The sequence below is a fragment of the Eubalaena glacialis genome, chromosome 16, assembly GCF_028564815.1.
Source record: "Eubalaena glacialis isolate mEubGla1 chromosome 16, mEubGla1.1.hap2.+ XY, whole genome shotgun sequence".
NCBI classification, from domain to species: Eukaryota; Metazoa; Chordata; class Mammalia; order Artiodactyla; family Balaenidae; genus Eubalaena; species Eubalaena glacialis.
The window spans coordinates 36,893,383-36,906,809 of NC_083731.1; the positions used below are offsets into that span (position 1 = coordinate 36,893,383).

General features: G+C 33.5%; 1 pseudogene; it reads right to left on the reverse strand.

Annotated features, from left to right (window-relative positions):
- Positions 1-4,170: 4,170 nt before the first annotated feature.
- On the reverse strand, positions 4,171-5,177 carry LOC133076489 (AP-1 complex subunit sigma-1A-like; annotated as a pseudogene).
- Positions 5,178-13,427: the final 8,250 nt, after the last annotated feature.

The following is a 13,427-nucleotide window of genomic DNA, read 5'->3' on the forward strand; positions in this document are numbered from 1 at the left end:
GTAAATCAAAGAGGAAATTAAAAAATACCTGGTGACAACAGAAAACAAAAATACAATGATCCAAATCTATGGGATGCAGTAAAAGCAGTTCTAAGGGCAAAGTTTATAGCAATACAAGCCTACCTCATGAAATAAGAATAATCTAAAACAATCGAATTTTACACCTAACTGAACTAGAGAAAGAAGAACAAACAAAACCAAAAGTTAGTAGAAGAAAATAAATCATAAAGATCAGAGCAGAAATGCATGAAATAGATACTAAAAATAATTAGGAAAAATCAATGAAATAAGAGCTACTTCTTTAAAAGGATAAATAAGACTGATAAACTTTTAGCAAGACTCAACAAGAAAAAAAGAGAGGGCCCAAATAAATAAAATCAGAAATGAAAGAAGACAAGTTACAACCCACACCACAGAACTACTAAGGATCATAAAAGATTACTACAAACAATTATACACCAATAAAATAGACAACCTAAGAAATTCTTAGAAGTATGCAATCTCTCACAACTGAATCTGGAAGAAATATAACATATGCATAGGTCAATTACCAGTAATAAAATTGAATTGATAATAAAATAACTCCAAAAAAATTCAGGATCAGACAGCCTCACAGATGAATTCTACCAAACATTTAAAGAAGAATTAACTACTCCAAAAAATTGCAGAGGGTAGAATGTTTCCAAGTTCATTCTATGAGGCCACCATCACCCTGATACCAAAACAGAAAATATCACAAAAAAAGCAAATTCCAGGCCAATATCACTAATGAACATAGTTGAAAAAATCTTCAACAAAATATTAGTAAACTGAATTCAACAATACATTAAAAGGATTATACAGCATGATCAAGTGGGATTTATCTCAGGGATGCAAAGATAGATCAATATTCAAAAATCAGTCAATGTGATATACTACATAACAAATTTAGAATAAAAATAATATGATCATCTCAATAGATGTAGAAAAAGCTTTTGACAAAATTCAACATTCATTTATGGTATAAACTCTTAACAAAGTAGGTATAGAGGGAATACCAATCAACATAATAAAGGCCATATATGATAAACCTACAGCCAACATCATACTCATTGGTGAAAAGCTGAAAGCATTTCCTCTAAGATCAGGAACAAAACAAGGATGTCCACCTTCACTACTTTTATTGAACATAAATATTAGAAGCCCTCACCACAGCAATAAGACAAGAAATGGAAATAAAAAGAATCCAAATCAGAAAGGAAGAAGTAAAACTGTCACTGCTTTCAGATGCAATAATACTATATGTAGAAAATCTTAAAGATGCCACCAAAAGCTATTTGGACTAATAAATGAATTCAGTAAAGTTGCTGGATACAAAATTAACATACAGAAATCTGTCACATTTCTATACAATAACAACAAACTTTCAGCAAAGAAATGAAGAAAAATATCACATTTACAACTGCATCAAAAAAGAAGAAAATCCTTCAGAAAAAATGTAACTAAGGAGATAAAAAGCCTGTACTCAGAAAATGATAAGACACTGATAAAAGAAACAGAAGACAACACAAACAAATGGAAAGATATACCATACTCATGAATTAGAAGAATTAATATTGTTAAAATGACCATACTAACCTAAACAATCTCCAGATTTAATACAATCCCTATCAAAATAACAATGGCATTTTTCACAGAAATAGAACAGACAATTTAAAATGTGTATGGAAACACAAAAGATCCTGAATAGCCAAAACAATGTTGAGAAAAAAAAACAAAGCTGGAAGTATCACACTTTCTGATTTCAAACTACACTACTTAACCACTGTAATCCAAACAGTATGGTTCTGGCACAAAAACAGACACATAGATCAGTGGAAGAATAGAGAGCACAGAAATGAATGCATACTTCTATGGTCAAATATCTATGACAAAGGTGGCAAGAATATAAAATGGGGAGAAAAATCCTCTTCAATAAATGGTGTAAGGAAAAATGGACAGCTACATGCAAAAGAATCAAATGCCTACCTTCTCACACCATATACAAAAATAACCTAAAAATTAAAGATGTAAATATAAGACCTGCAATCATAAACTTCCTAGAAGAAAACCTAGGCAACAGAGTCTTTAACATAGACCTTAGCAACATTTTTTGGATCTGTCTCCTCAGGCAAGGGAACCAAATGCAAAAATAAACAAATGGGACCACATTAAACTAAAAAGCTTTTGAACAGTGAAGGAAACTATCAACCAAAAGAAAAGGCAGCCTACTGAATGGGAGAAGATATTTGCAAAGGATATATTTCATAAGGGTTTATTATCCATAACATACAAAAATCTCACACAACTCAACATCAAAAAAGCAAACAATCCAATTACAAAATGGGCAGGGAACCTGAACTGACATTTTTCCAAAGAAGGCATAAAGATGGTCAGCAGACACATGAAAAGATGCTCAACATCACTTATCATCAAGAAAATGCAATTCAAAACCACAAAGATATATGCTCTCACATCTGTCATAATGGCTATCATCAAAAAGAAAACAAATAACAAGTGCTGGTGAGGATGTGGAGAAAAGCAAACCTATTGTTTGTGGGATTGTAAACTGGTACAGCCAGTATGGAAAACAGTATGGAGACTCATCAAAAATTAAAAATAGAGCTACCATACCATCCAGCAATTCCACTTCTGTATATTTTTCCAAAGACAAAAAAGCATTAATTCAAAAAGATATTTACACTCCTATGCTCATTGTAGCATTACTCACAATATCTAAGATATAGAAGCAACCTAAATGCCCATCAATAGATGAATGGATAAAGAAATTTTGGTATCTATACATACAATGGTATATTACTTAGTCATAAGAAGAATGAAATCTTTCCATTTGCGACAACATGGATGGACCTAGAGGGTATTATGCTAAGTGAAATAAGTCAGAAAGAGAAAGACAAATACAGTATGACCTCACTTATATGTGGAATCTAAAAAACAAAACAAACAAACAAAACAGACTCATAGATAAGAAGAAACTAGTGTTTGCAAGAACTGGGGGTGGGGGGAGTTGGGGGCAAAATAAGTGAAGGGTATTAAAAGGTATTCATCTCCAGTTACAAAAAAAAAATAGCCATGTGGATGTAATATGCAGTACAAGGAATATCTTCAACAATATTATAATAATTTTGTATGAGGACAGATGGTTACTAGACCTATTGTGGTGATCATTTCTTAATGTATGCAAATGGAAACTCACTATGTAATACACCTGAAACTAACATAATACTGTATCTCAAACATATTTTAATTTAAAAAGGCACAATTTTGCCGTAGTCTGAACTTATTTTCACCTGTATAAGGATAAATAGAATGTATCTAAGGTTTCATCTTTGGAAGATTTTGAGTATTATGAAGAAGTCAAAGAGATCTTAATGGTTTTCCCACCTGATATCCATTACTTAAAAAAGTTCTTTGTGTTTTTCTTTTTATATCAGAGAAAAGGAAATAAAGTCAGACATTTCCCCCACCCCACCCCTTAAACATGGAATGAAAGAGGGACTGGTCCCAGTCTCCCATTAAATCCACCCTTCACCCAATTCTCCCTTCCCTCAAAGCTGCAAGGTTAGAAAAAAATTATGTTGTTCCTCCCCTGGCAGTAGTCCCAGACCCCTTTGCAGCCAAGAAGGAAGGGGAGGGGCAGATGAGGTTGGAGTTCTCTCCCACACAGAAGCCCCACTCCCAGGCAGAGAAGCTACCCTGGCAGCCTGCTGGAGGGGTGGAGGTAGGTTATGTGGCAGGGATTAGAGGAGAACCCTGAAATCTTTTCCTTAAACCTGATATATGTATGTATTTACAGTTATAAAGGAAGGGAGGAGTTTGGGGTAACATTAGTCCCTCAAAGGCAGGAAATGAAAGTCAAATAGCATGCCTGACTTGGTCACATTTTCCTAACTCTTAGCTCCTAAAACCTTTGGTGGGAAAAGGGGTAACAGGAAGTGGTGGGTGGAGGAAGGAAGGGAATGTTTGAGGATCTAAGCCCACAGCTCACTCCGAAAGAAGGTGAGGCAGCAGAGGTGGGGCGGCTGGTACCACCATGAAAACGGCCCTCAGAAAGACTTATGAGAAGCAGTCACTCATACCCTATCTCTCCACCACTCCCCACATCATCACCCAGCCAGGCAGGGGCTCTTCCTAACCCATCTTCTCCAGCGTACTGCAGGGCTTCTCATCATCCTCCTGCAGCTGGTCATCCTCCTGCATAGCCTTCATCACACTCTTCTTGGAGCTGTCCTGGACATTACCCTTCATCAAAAATGCATCTGAGATGAAGCAGGCCTTCTCAAAGTTGAAGATGATGTCCAGCTTGAAGTATTTGTCCAGGAGCTCCACATATTGGTCAGTCAGTTCCAGAGTTGACACCATGTACAAACCCCTGTGTCCTTGTCTTTTGAAATAAAAGGCTGAACCAAGAGTTAATGATGGGGAAATGTGAAGATGTGGAACAAACAATAGCTGTTGGGCTGGGGAACTGGTAACAATTTAGACTATAAATCTGCCACATAGCAGTTCCCTGAAAGATATAGATAAAGGCCTGACACACATTCCTAAGTTGTTTGTACAGGAAGCAGACCCCCACCAGATGAAAACTGCTGACTGCAAGAACATAGAACATAGGCTGGTTGGAACCAGAAGGTTGATGATGCTGACTCCCCATTACCTCACTACCAAGAAATCAGAAGAATGAACACGAGCTGATCACACCCTGCTCCTTGAATCATTACTATAAGACTCCTCACTACCCCCTCCAGGACAGGACACACAGTCTTGAGGGCAATAGCCTGCGGTGGCTCCCTTTGCCTGGCAAAGCAATAAAGCTATTCTTTTCTGCTTCACCCAAAACTCTGTCTCTAAGATTCAATTCGGTGCCGGTGTAGAGACGCCAGCTTTCAGCAACAGCGTGACGGGCTCATTGTCTTGACCCTTGATGGCACAGTAGAAATAGAGGCTGGCAGGTTTCTTATAGACGACTTTGAGGTTTCTTCACTCCAGGAAGTTGCATATTCTGAGCTTGCAAGCTGGAATAACCACACACGCTCCTGAACCATCTTCTTTTGCTTCATGTCTGACATGGCCAGATACCATTTTTGCAGCCACAACTTTCCCAGCAGGCTGAACATCAGCTTAAATCACATCATTTCACAGCTTCCAGGTCTGCACGTCCCTCATAACACCGTAGATGCCAGCTCCACTCCCTTACTTAACCTTTACTTGTCTTCTTTTCTCCCTCTCACTTGAAACCTAACCTGCTCTGGAACCTTCTAAAAAGTCTAACTCAAAGAAATAAAAGGTGAGAAGCGTATCTCCTTATTATGAGCGCCTTAGGGGCCAACAGTCTTTTGACAAGGCTAACTGCTCCCCTGATGCCTTTATCTGTAACCCACACGTCAGACTTGCTTGGGACTTTCACATTCAGGGATCAGCTCCTACTGCCACAGCTGACATTTCTGTTTTGTCCATGAGCTGAACTTTGGTGAACTTAGGAAATAATTTTTATTTTACAGTAAAGTATATATAAGGAAATTTCAGAGCAGCCAGTCTTATGATGTAGATGTCTTATGAATAAGCAAATACATCTTTTATCCAGTTTTCCAAAACATTTTTAGAGCTGACTTAAAATAATAGTAATTTAACTTGAATTGTTTTTGAAAGCAATACAAAGTCATTCTTTTCTCATGATTGCTTGATTCTAGATTTCAAATTTGTCTTTGTGTATAATTATAATCTCTCGAGTTTCCTTCACAAATGAAATAGCAGATGGATTCTGTAAAGCCCGTTTTATATACAGTTGAATAATTTACACTATCAAGTATCTATTTTCCCAGCTAATCAAGGTTTTATATAGTGAACAAAACTAATATTTCAATGGTAAAATAAAACCTTGTGTTATTGCTACGAGAATGGAAACCATGTAATAATGTTCAGCATGTGACTTTTGATACTAGAATGCTTGGGTTTTATCATACTAAGTGAAGTAAGCCAGACAGAGAAAGACAAATATCATATGATATCACTTTTATGTGAAATCTAAAAAAAAAAGATACAAATGAACTTATATACAAAACAGAAATAGACCCACAGACATAGAAAACAAACTTATGGTTACCAAAAGGGAAAGAGAGGGGGAGGGATAAATTAGGAGTTTGGGATTAACATATACACAATACTATATATAAAATGGATAATCAACAAGGACCTACTGTTTAGAACAGGGGACTACACTCAATATTTTGTAGTAACCTATGAGGGAAAAGAATCTGGAAAAAATAGATATATATATGTATGTATAACTGAATCACTTTACTGTACACCTGAAAACTAACACAACATTGTAAATAAACTACACTTCAATTTAAAAAAAGGCAAAAAATAAACAGAAAAACAAAACAACAAAAAACAAATGAAAACAAAAGTAATACTTGCTCCACAATTTACTAGGTGTGGGACTATGAGAAAGCATTTCATTTAATTGCACATCAGTTTCTTCATCAAAATGTACTTTATATTGCATCTGAAGCAGTTAGCATATTACTTGGCATGTAGTGTGCATTAATTAAACATTATTATTTATCTATTCCATTCCCACAGAGAGGTTTGGAGAGGGGTTAGGCCAAATAATTCATGAGTTGCCTAGCTTTATTTTTCCTGTTGCCAAAAATAAGATGATAGGTCCAGTGAGGTACTGAGCTGACTTCTACTGGGAGAACCGATTGTGAAATTTTCAGGAATTTGGGGAGTTGGTTGGTGTTATGTTGGTAGCTTAAAATTGGCTATGATAGGAGTATTTAACAAATCATTCCCAAAAGGCAGTTGCTAAACATTTACCAGGATGATACTGAAGTTAGCTTTGTTATCCAAATCAGTAGTTTTCTCCTGCTCTGATCTAAAGGATCTTTATACTGGTTATAGAAAATATTACATTCATTTAAAAAAAAGATGAATTTGGAAATGTGGCAGTTTTCTTCAGTTTATAGAAGCAATTTTCTATACTGTTAAATGTTTGTTTACCTATAACAGGTAAACAGACTGGTTGGAACCAGTTTTTACTGGTTCTACTCCAGTAAAACTGGAGTAAAAAATTTACTCCAAGTTATTCATCCAAGAGAAATGAAGGCATCTGTCCACAAAAAGAATTGTTCAAGAATTCCCTAGCAACATTATTCATTATGGCCAAAAACAGAGTTCTTTTAAAAGGAGAGTATATCAAAAAATTGTTTTACACTCATACAAATGAATACTACACAATAATAAAAAGAAATGAATCACTGATGCTTAAAACAAAGTGAAAGAATCTAACAGAATTAGAGTTGATTGAAAGAAGCCAGACAAAAAAATGTGTAGCATATGACTTTATTTATATAAAGATTAAGACCAGACAAAAGTAATCTGTAATGAGAGAAATTAGAACTGTTGTTGCTTTTGGTGGGTTGGAGTGGTGGTGGTGGTGATTGAGCGGAAGGAGAATGATATAAATTTCTGGGGTGATAGAAACATCCTATATCTTAAAATGGTTGTTGGCTACATGGATACACACATTTATCATATGTTATCAAATGTACACTAAAGATCTGTACATTTGTACATTTTATTCTATACAAATTTTATCTCAATAAAGAAAAATAAAGCAATATATTTCAATAGAAATACTGATTAACAATAGAAATGGGTGATGACAAAATTTGACAATTATAAAATGAAGTTTGGGGGAATATATAACACATATATAGAAAAAAGAAAGAACAAGGTAACAATTAAGTGTACAATTCATCTAATCCTTCTTTCAGTCATTGTAATTTTTTAAATTGTGTGATCTTGTGTAACTTACTTAACCTTATAAATATTCTGGTTTCTAATCTTTTAAAATTGGTTTAAATATAATATTTACCTCATAAGGTAGTTTGCTGGTAAATGAAATAATTCATCAAAAGAATTTAAGGTGTTAAGGTGCTTGTTTTTTAGTAAATGCTTAATAAATTATTTTATAGCTGTTTTTATTTTTAAGATATAAATATAAAACTCAAAGAAAATACGTCCTGAATTTCCAGCTCCATCTCATGAAAATGCCAGAAAGAATGGAGCAGGTAAAATGAACTAATAGATTAAATTTCCCTTGAGATGAATACTTGTAATCTTCTGATTGAAACAATCCAGGAAGTGTCAAATAAGAAAGAGGAAGCAAGCCTAATCAATCTTGCTGCAGTTTTAATTTTCAATTAAAAAGAGAAAGTATTATGCAAAAAAAAAAAAAAAAGGAGAGTGATATGGTAGCTTTCAAATAGGTGAGAGACAGATTGTCATCTTCCTTCTAACCAGCAATAATGTATATTCTAGAAAACAATGGATCAGTGCCTTCTAATGTACATGGAAAATAATTTTAAAGCCTGACTTCAATGTAGGATTAGAATAAAAATTTACAGTCATGCAAGTATTCAGAAATTTACTTCTGACGTATTTTCCTTTTCTAGGAAAAAAAAAATTTACCATTTTATACTGAGCATTAGTAGTAAACAATGAAGATGAGATGGGGGTTAATTTATTTCACTGTATATTTCTCTATACTTCTAAAAAAAAACGTTTTTACTATGATTACTTATTACTTTTATAATTACAAATAGATATCTAGAAAGGTTAAATGAAGGTATCATATATTATTAAATATCATCTCTTTTCATCTGTTTTCCTAAATTAAGTATGTAGTATAATTTATCCCTTGTGCCTTGAGGAACATGAATTCTGATTAACGTTGCCACTATATTTTACATTCATATTTTTATAGAGGTAAAGTTAACATATTGATAAATTGCATTGTTCTTAGATGGTCAGTTTTATATGTACTGACTGTTGTATACAACCCTGTAGCTATCACTTTCAGTATGATATAGAAAATTTCTATCACCCTCCAAAACTCCTTTATGTTTCCTATAACCTACCCCTCCATACCTCACTCCTTGAAGCCCCTGATCTGACTTCTATCACTAAAGACAAGTTTTGTCTGTTACTTGAGTTTCATATATCTTACACGTTTGACTCTTGAACAAAGGGAGGGGGTTAGGGAAGCCAAAACACCAGGAGGTCGAAAATCTGCATATAACTTTATAGTCGGCCCTCCATATCCACCACCCCCATTCTGCATCTGTGAATTCAACCAACTGTGGATCCTATAGTACAGAAATACATATTTATTGGAAAAATTCCATGTATAAGTGGACCCATGCAGTTCAAACCCCTGTTGTTCAAAGTTCAACTATATATAATATTTATTCCTTTGTGTCTCATTTCTTAGGCTGTATTTTTAATAAAATACTTGTCCATGCTGTTTTGAGTACCGGTAGTTTATTCTTTTTTATGGCTAAGTAGTAATCCATCATTTGAGTATATCACAAGTTGTTATCCGATTTGTCCATTTCTCTGTTAATGACCATTAGGGTTGTTTCAAGTTTTTGTCTATTATGAATAAGAATGGTCTAAAAATGCTTGTGTGAGTATTTTTGAGAACATATGTTTTCATTGCTTTTTTGGTAAATGTGTAAGAATGGAATTTCTGGCTTATAAGATATATATACATCTCTGTATATGTATATGTGTATATATATGTATTTTACAAGCCATATATAGATAGAAAACTGTATGTTTATGTAACAACATATGTTATTTTGTTATACTGTTAAGAAATGCTAAACAGTTCTTCAAAATGTTTGTACCACTTACCACTCCCACCAGCAGTGTGTGAGTTCCAGTTGCTCCACAACTTCACCAACCCTCTCTGTTAGACTTTTTAAATCTATGCATTCTAGTGGGTGGAAAATGATAGTTCATTGTGATTTCAATTAGCATTATCCTGATGATCAAAGATGTTGAGCACTTTTTCATGCATTTATCAGTCATTTGTATGTCTTGCTTGGTGGTGTTTCAGTTCAAGTTTATGCCCATATTTATTGCATATTTTTGCTTATATTTTTTACTGTTGATTTGTAAGAGTCTTTTATATGTTATGGATATATATTCAGAATATGAGACATTTGTCAGATATATGTGAGGCAAATTGTTTCTATTTTTCTTTTCTGTGGCTTGTATGCTCCTTTTCTTAGCAGTATTTTTTAATTAACTGAAATTTAATTTGGGTGAAGTTCAGTTTTTATTTTTTCCTTATATCAGTCCTTTTTGTGACTTGTCTAATAAATCTTTGTCTACCTAGCAAAGATGTATTTCTTAAACTTCTGGATACCATCCTAATTATTTTTCACTTCTCAATGATTGTCCACATCCACCTTTTCATTCAAAGAATGGGATACAACAAATTGAAATAATCAATGAAAGCACCTTTCTACTAGAAGTTGCTAAATAAGTGTGGTTTCTCCAAAAGATTATTAAAATTCCAAAGCACCTTCACAATGTTTTAGTAGGTTATGTTTTTGTGGAGGACATTATATTTGAAATATTTCCCTCAGAAAAGGAGAGAAGAAATATTACATTTTAAGGCAAATTTTATACAAACCATTTTATGTGGATATAAAACCCCAAATACACATTTGGTTGGCTGGGAAACTCTTTCAACTTCACAGGCTAATGATGTAATTAAAAGTTACAGAAATTTTAATCTGTAAAGTATTTTAAGGCTATGATTATACAAATGCAAACTCATGTCTATTTTGCCGAATACATAGAGTAGCTACAGATGGACTTAAATTCATACTAAAATAGGAAAGTGCAAACCTTCTTGGCAATGCTGGGTTTTTTTTTCCCTAAGAACCAAAGAGATTTGGTTATGTATAGTCAAAAGCAATTTTACAAGAAAACATCCCACAATTTCAAAGTGGCGCTTAATTGTGTAACACAAGTAAAACAACATTTGAATTCTTAATTGGAAGTGGCATTGCTCTTTAGCACATCTTAATACTTTCATCTACTGGCCAGATGATGTAAAAAGATTTTTAAAAAATAATTGGTGCCCCCAAACCAAAGAAAATCTTTGTCCAAATGTTTATCTTTCCTGAAATTCAAAACTCTGAAAACAAAATATCATTCTTTTATGCTTTTATCATATGTATTTTTAATATATATAAACCCACACACTGTATATAAGCTTGCTATATTTTAAAATATATATGAATAAACAGAACAGTGATGGATGATCATGCTTTATTGTTCTGCCCCTGATTTCTGTAAAACAACCAAGGAATTTGTCATCTCAAGGTCAGGATTATTAAACTACTATTTTTTTCCCCAAATGAACTAAAATCTGTAATGACTGATGTGCCTGAAGTTGTCTCATAAGGCTCCCAAGTGGGGTGTGTGATCCTTGGTTTCTGTTTTTATTTGATCCTGAAATTCAGAGTCTTACTTTTTTTCTTTTTACTTTACCTGTAATAATTGCTTTTTACAGTTACTTATTAAAAATTTCTAAGTGTAGGTATTTAGAAATCTAAGCAGATTCAAGATCTTATATGTGTTCAATAAACCATTTCAGGCTTTCCAAAGCTTGGATTATTAATAATGATAGTCCTTGATCAAGGACTTCTATGTGATGCCCAATAAGAATAGAGAAAACAAAGGCAGTTGCTGAAATGACATTTTTGTTTGTGAGCTGGTTGAAATCATTAAGTTTTTTAATCTCTTATATTGTACCCAGAATGTTCATATTCTGAGACATGGCCCAGAGATACCACATAACCTTGTATAATTTACTCTTGGCTCTTGAAGTATCAGTTTTTATATATTTTACCCTTTGAGTATGAAATGCTCAATTTTTAAAAGTATTTTCAGAAGCACCATATTTAACCAGTTTTGCACACCCCAGAGCAAGAAAGAATGTCAGCAATCACCTTAATTTTGAGGAGGGTATATCATGTAGCCTAGTGTGTAAATTACTTGGTTAGAATGTTGTCATAGTTACACTAGAAATAAGAATTTGTACCAGGAACATAGACCAATTATTAACTTTATATTATCAAATAATACAATAGTAAAGGTGATATGGCAAGATTTAGTTTTATTTGCCAGGTTCAAAAAATATATTCCACATATCTTGATTTTAGTTACTTATTTTGCCACATCTCATTCTTTTTCATCTCCTAGAGCATAACGGGGTAATAGGAGACACTATATAAGGTGAACACACATGCAAGGACAAAGCAAAGAGTGCCTAGGGAAATTAGGGAAGACTTCTGAGAACGCTGGGTTATGACCAGAAGGACAATAGGCATTTTCCAGGTGGACAATGCAGTTATAATTATTCTTTATACTCTCCCCTCTAGCCGTTTTGTTTGTGAGCTTTGTTTAACATGTTGATTCTTATGCTTGTAATATTTTTTCCTCCCTGTATACTGCGCATTGGGGAAAACTGTTACTGCAGCAGTTCCACACTGGTTACTTCAGATGCCCAAAGGGGGTAAGGGTGAAGAATTAGTGGAGGCTTTTCTTCCATGACACAGGAAAGTTTATTCCTATAAACTTTCTCAAATCCCATTTGTCAAAACACCTCTTTCTCTCTTATAGTTGTTAAATCTCTAACGAGCATTTATTATACATGAAACGGTGTAAGGAAATAATCATCTTTCATGTGCTTTTTTGTAAGCAAGTTGTTCTAATTAATCTTATGTCTAAAAAATAGCTTCTTATATTCTTTCTACAACTATAAACATATAGAAAAAAATTCCTGGAAATATCAACTCAAGAATTTTCCTGAGGCATATTAGTAAGTATCATCATCCCATCACTTATTTTTTTGCACTTACTCAGCTTCTAGTATAATCTGATTTAATTCTTCTTCAGACTTAATTATCATCTCTTTTTTCAATGGTTAAGTTATGTATTAAGATTTGTGAAATTCTAATGAACTGCACAGAAAGAGAACTGTTATATATTTCACGTTAAGACTAGAAAAAAAATAACATTTCCTGAATCTAATATGGAGAAAAAGTGATGTGAAATATTTGTTTTAATGTATTTTAAATATCACCTTTCCATAAGATGTGACTCAATTTCAGCAAATCATGTTCATGGAAAAAGCAATGTGAGATTTAAAAGATGAAATTAGACTATTAAATTGCAATAATTTATGTGTTATATTTCATGTGCTTTTTTGTAAGCAAGTTGAATCACAGAGCATATAAAATTATTTTAACCAACTGACAAAGAATCTAGAATTTAAAGTAGAAGAAAGAATTTTTACTTAATGAATTTGCTATTAAGATTGCTGTGTTTCCTAAGGAAGGTGTTATACCTAATCATCTGATTTACATGCTAATTTTGCAGACAAGATGCATGTTTTTGCAAATTGTTTGTAGAACAAGAACTAAGAAAAACTTTAAACTGAAAAAAATTTCCATTTTGATTCTTATGGTAAGTATTTAATATAATTACTTGATTGCATGGAATGCAATTCACCTTCT